Genomic DNA, 6,000 nt, shown 5'->3' with positions numbered 1-6,000 from the left:
GAGGTGGGCGCCGGCGCAGGGCTGGGGCTGGCGGCTAAACCGCCCACCGGTCTGGCGTAGGCGCTGGGACCCGAACACCCGGTCGGGGAGTCGAGGGGGCTGGGGTGCCACCATGGCGCGAACCCCGGCGGGAGGGCGCGGGGGTTAGCTCCGGCCGCCTCGCCCCTCCCGTAGCTCGACGCCGCCCCCGCGGCGACCCTTCCCCAGTCGGGTCCCGGGGCCGCGGAGCCCACCGCGCGTCCCTCCCGCGCGGTCGGCCGGAAGACCCGGAGAAGTGGATTGCAGGGGGGGCGGCTGGGGTCAGGGGTCGCGTCCCCGGCGTCGGCCGCGCTCCGCCGTTCCGGGCTTTGCCGAGCGCCCCCCGCCCGGCCGGAGCCGGGGAGCTGTGGGTGGGACGGCGGCCGGGAGGCTGGGCTGGCCCTCCGACGGCGGCGGTCGCACCGGAGCCGGGCTGCGTCGGCGGGAGGACAAAGGCCGAGGTGAGAGCGGCCCCGCCGCCGGGCCGCCGGGCTCCGGAGCCGGGAGCGGGGCCCGGAGCGCCTGGCGCGGGTGGGCGTGGGTGTTCCGCCGGCCCGCGCCCGCGCAGGAGGCGCCGTAGGGTCCGGGTCCAGCCTCGAGGGCACGTGGGACCTGGGTGCTGCTGCCTCGCGTGCGTGCGCGCGCGATCGTGAAAGTTAGAGCGCGCGCCCTGGGCGCTTGGCACATGGTGAGCCCTCCGCAGGGGAGAGCTCTTACAGATGACAATGCTGGCGGTAGTGATTCTTTTGAGGGTGTGTGTCTGCTGCGTCTGTGTTTAAAGAGCTGGCGTCCGAGGTGGCAGCCACATCTCCCCAGCACTAAGGACCCGGGAGAACATGGGGCTTCCTCCCAGAACGGCCCTGGGACCGGCTCTGAGGGAGGTGGGGGGTCAGTAACTGCAGCCCAGTTTTGAGTCTTGGGAACAAAGGCTGGTTCCTGAAGCCCGAGAAAGTGTGTGTGTGTGTGTGTGTGTGTGTGTGTGTGTGGCCGCCGGGGCGCCCGGCCAGGGTGGAGGCCAGGGCGACCCGCCATTCACTGGGAAGGATGCTGGGCCATTTTGCTGTCAACCCTCTTTTGATCCCTGGTCATGAGGACCAGCAGAAAAGAGGGACTCCTGAATTTGTAGACTAAAGCTTTTCTTGACTAAGCTCTTACTGTATAGGTGAGTGTTGCTTCCCTGCTTGAAGGGTGTTTTGAGTAGATGTTTAAAACAATGTGTACATTTGATTTGAACAAAAACTTGAATTGCTAGTGAGAGCATTTTAATTTCTGTGCTTAACACGGGGTGTTAGACATGGGGAGAGGTGGAGGTCTGGGGAGGTGCTGAGCTTTGTCTTACAGAACTGTTGTGTTAATGGCACCTTGGTCTGCCGCGCTTTGTAGGAAAATGTAATTGGGAGTTTTAAAGGCCACAGTTTAAAGACATTAGAACCCCATTTCTGTTTGTTGAGAATGTCTTAAATCCCTGGGCAGATTTGAAGAATTCCTTAGAACCGATCCTTAGAAAAGTTAGTTTCTGGGAAACAAAAACGAAATTTAAAATGTGAAACAAGGAAATGAAACACAGGTGAGGAGATGTTTCTACAAGTCTCTTCATGCTGGAATCTGGTTCATTTAAAATTTGCAATGTGATCTGTGACAGTTTCCATTCCCCAGAGCAGCGGACCAGGGGCGCTGCTGTTTTCTAGAACAAGTATTCTTTATGGAGTAAGAAGTAAGCTCAGGTCGCAGCTGAAATTCCATCCTGCCCTTTCTTGTTATTGCAGATGGTTTAAACAGTTTGTTTGTGGTGTAAATGTTTTTAATTAGTGAAAAAATAGCCAGCTGGACCAATACCTGTGCTCTAACTTGGTGGGTACTTTGAAGCTACACTTTAAATATGTGTATTTTTGTCTTGGAACTTTTAACAGGAAAGTTTATAATCTCCTAGAGCCTGTCTAAAGATTTCTGTGCATAATATGAAAGTGACCGCTTTTTCTTTCATTTAGTAAGCAACTTTCTGACCTCCCATGGCATTGTAGGTGTTTATTCTGGTATTACCATCATGCTTGACATTAGAAATCCCCTTCTGAAGAAAATGGTGTCCATTTTGTGGGTTCAACGTTTGAATTGCTGAGCAATTCTAGTGTTCAGAGGCAGTTTCAAAGTAGAGCTAGTGAAAGTTTGAAAAAATCAGAATGAGAAGAAGACAGACTGTAGCTTAAAGAGATAGGGCAGGTCCCCTGCTCCTCTGCCCCCCTGCACCCCACCCCCCTGCACCATGCCCAGGCAGTCATCAGAATTGAGAGGGACCAGGACATGAAAACAAAGGTTGTGGTATAGGACCCTTCAGGCACTAAAAGGGTAAAGGGAGCCTGCTTTTAATAATTGCACCTTTCCCTGCCCTTCATGCTTCAGTGGTTCTTGTCCAGACTGGGAAAGGAAACCTCTCAGGCTTTCTTGGGGGCAACTGACCATAAGAGCTGGCTGGGGACAGCCTGGCCTGGCCATTCCAGAGGGCCCAGGGACCTCTAATCTCTTCAGAAAGATTCCAGGGAGTTACTCTTCTCAGCTCATAATACTGCTTAATGGGCCCTCTTGGCTTTTTGGTTTGGTTTCTGGATATACAGATAAATTGTAGGACTTTAAAGCTAATTGCACTTAAAGCAGGAGGGGGAATGCTATGATAGAAGTAATGTATATTTGTGACATATAATTTAAGAACATACGGAAGAGTTAAAAAAACAAAACAAAACAAAAACACAAGACACCAGAAATCTATGATCCAGATACAATTACCGTTAACACTTTGGTATATTTTTTCTGGTATTAAAACTAAATTTTATATGCTTTTAAACATTGCTTAAAATTACATGTTATGTGATATGTATATTATGTCACTTTATATCTTTTTTCATTTGAATGTTATGAATATTACCTGTTGTTTCATATTGTCATTTTAAATAATTTTATATTCTGTTGTATAAAAAAATAGTAATTTTACTATTTCTCTAGCAGATTCTTGGCCTTTTCCTATTATTCCTACTTTTGATGTCTTTTCATTTTGATAAAACATTACCGATTGATGGTAATACATTTCTGAAAGCTGACTGCTCTGAGGAAGAGGCCAAAAAAAAAAAGTTCTGGGAGATAAAGTGGGAAAGGTGGCAGTCTTGCCTCGGTCCACTTCATCTCTGAGCTCACTCTTAATCATCTCTGCCACTTACTCTCTGTAACACAATGATATGCGTTTCATTTACTCCACCAAATTACGGGCTTCCTGAGGACAGAAACATGTGTCTTAATTTTGTCTGAATCCCTCTAGTGCTCTGCTAAGGCTTGGCGTGTCACAGGTGTTCAGAGTCTTTTGGGGGGAGGGGAGTATATTTCAGGGGCTGTGTGAGAACCCTGAGCCCTCCCAGAGATGTGCAACGGCCAGTCTCGATCCAGCTGATTCCCATTACCTGGTTTATTGCGGAAAACTTTGAACATCGACAAAAGTGGTAAAATAGTATAATGTACTTCTCTGCGATCCTCAGCCTCGACAACTGTCAACATTTTGTCCATTTTGATTCTTTTATCTCCTCCCTGCCCCCCACAACCCTGCTGGACCTCTTTGAGGTCTAAGACATGAGAGCATATCCTACCTCTTTGTTTTGGGCTATGAGTTTACGTCATTATTGGGTGAGAAGGGCACGTCTTCGAGGGCTCAACAGGAGGAAGTGGATTTGCCGGGAGGCTGTGTTACAGAAAAGCCAGTGATCCAGCAGTTAGGGAAACGGCCTAACTTGTTCGGTTTTGACCTTGAGAGGGTTGGTTCTCCTCTCTGGGCTCCTGTTCTAGCCTGTCCCCCGCGGAGCCTGACCTAGGTAATCTGTAAGCTTCCTTCCAACTTTAACTTTGTTCCTGCGCAAGCCTGCCTTTCAGTCCGGGGCGGTCCCTCAAATTGTACCAGCAGTTTCGGTGTCACTGGGGAACTTGTACAAAATGCAGATTCTCAGGCCCCTGCCTGGACTTACTCAGAACCCCTGGGGGAGGGGGGTGGCCCGCAATCTGTGGTTTAATGAGCCCTCTGGGTGATTTTGATAAACAGCCGAGCTTGAGAACCGCTAATCTGCGAAGGTAAGCCGAGAGGCTGTGAGCTCTTTTCAAATGACAGAAGCAAAAACCTGCCGGAAATTGTGCTTTTGCCCATCATCTGGCCTGGAAGTCAGTCCGATGTCAGACTTCTTCCCTTTGTTCAGACCGCTGTTAACTGGGGAGTGACTGCGGGATCTTTCGTCGATCAGGACATCTGGTGGGCAGTTACATGTTCTTGACAAAAAAGATCTGGGAGAGAAATTACTAGATAAAGTGTTTTTGAACTGGGGTATACGTAGGCAATTTTCATTAAAAAGAAACAGTTGAGGGGTGCCTGGCTGGCTCATTCAGTACAGCATGTGACTTTTGATCTCGGGGTTGTGAGTTCAAGCCCCATGTTGGGCATGCAGCCTAGTTTAAAAAAAAAAAAAAGTTGAAAACCACTTACTGTGACTCACCACGTTGGTAATTACACAAATATTTGTTTAGGGTCTTATCTCCCCGTGGTACTTGGTAAGTGCTGTGCGGGATCGAGTCTCCTTAGCGCCCGGCACAATGGCTGGTCCGTACTGGGTGCTCAGTCAATATTGGACGAATGAATGAGTTTTTCTTCTTTAGGACCTTACAGAACTCTGGATAGTCAAGCCAAATACTGCTAGAAACGGAACAGTGAAGGGTTCTATTTTGAGGTTTTGACTCCAAAACCAAAATAGGAGAATTCCTATTCTCAAATTCTCCTATTTTTTGAGAATTTGAGCCAAAAGTCCAGTTAGTTTCGTATTTGTCAAATAAAAGTATCCATCCATGCCTAGCTGTGTCTTAGACTCTGGGGAGAAGTGTGAAGGGCAGTATAAGAGAATAAAATAAAGAGCTCATGCATATGAGAGCATTTCATTGATTCATAACTACCTTTCATTCCACTGCTTTTGGGGTGCCCCCTTGTGACTGCACTTAACTTTAATTACCTCCTTTTGGTACTGTCTCCAAATACAGCTACACTGGCAGTTAGGGGTTAGGGCTTCAACATATAAATATTGGTGGGGGGGGGGCATGAGCCTTCACTCCATAACACACTCCAAAGATTACCCCTGAGGTGAGACTACTCAGTTTTGGATCCTGCAGTTAGAGGATCGGTTTGTAAGAGCACACGGGAGCTCCCAATACCGGCTTGGGGGAACTTCGAGGAAGAAGAGCACTCTTGTCCTGGTGGATAAGGCCGATTCTGGCACCTCTAATAAGATTTAAAAACTAGGGGCGCCTGGGTGGCACAGCGGTTAAGCGTCTGCCTTCGGCTCAGGGCGTGATCCCGGCGATCTGGGATCGAGCCCCACATCAGGCTCTTCCCCTATGAGCCTGCTTCTTCCTCTCCCACTCCCCCTGCTTGTGTTCCCTCTCTCGCTGGCTGTCTCTATCTCTGTCGAATAAATAAAAATAAAATCTTAAAAAAAAAATTTAAAAACTAAGCACCATTTGATTACTTGAAAGCATGAACAATTTTCTTTTGAGTATAGTCGACCTATAGTGTTACATCAGTTAGTTGCAGGTTTACAACCCAGGCATTCAGCATCTCTGTATGTCACGCTGTGCTCACCACACGGATAGCTGCCCTCTGTCACCATACAGCGGGATTATAGTACCATTGACTAGTGAAAGCGTTTAAATAACCGGGTCCTGCGAAGTTAGTTGTGGGCTCCGCTGAGTTCGGTTGTATTATGGAGTCGTAGAAGTTTCAGAGTTTTCATTTTAAGTGTTACACCTTGGTTCTTTGTGACAGCACTGTGATGTTGCAGTTATCTAGTTGGATACATGGAAGTCATTTGTAGTCACTACAGAGCTCTCGGCTGTCAGATTGAGGGGGTCCTCTTCCCTGAGTGATGACCAGTGGGGCAAAGGCAATGGGAACCAAGAATTACATGGCTGCTC

General features: G+C 48.7%; 1 protein-coding gene across 1 annotated transcript in view; it reads left to right on the top strand.

The window, feature by feature from the left end:
* Nucleotides 1–397: 397 nt before the first annotated feature.
* GREB1 (growth regulating estrogen receptor binding 1) overlaps nucleotides 398–6,000 on the top strand; it is a 127,214-nt gene continuing 121,611 nt past the window's right edge. Inside the window, exon 1 of the mRNA XM_026519051.4 lies at nucleotides 398–479. The gene's annotated coding sequence lies outside the window, so the exon portion shown is untranslated. The remainder of the gene's footprint in view (nucleotides 480–6,000) is intronic.

The sequence above is a fragment of the Ursus arctos genome, unplaced genomic scaffold (assembly GCF_023065955.2).
Source record: "Ursus arctos isolate Adak ecotype North America unplaced genomic scaffold, UrsArc2.0 scaffold_8, whole genome shotgun sequence".
Taxonomy (NCBI): Eukaryota; Metazoa; Chordata; class Mammalia; order Carnivora; family Ursidae; genus Ursus; species Ursus arctos.
Note: the sequence above shows the minus strand (reverse complement) of the source record. Positions and strands in the feature narration are given on the sequence as shown.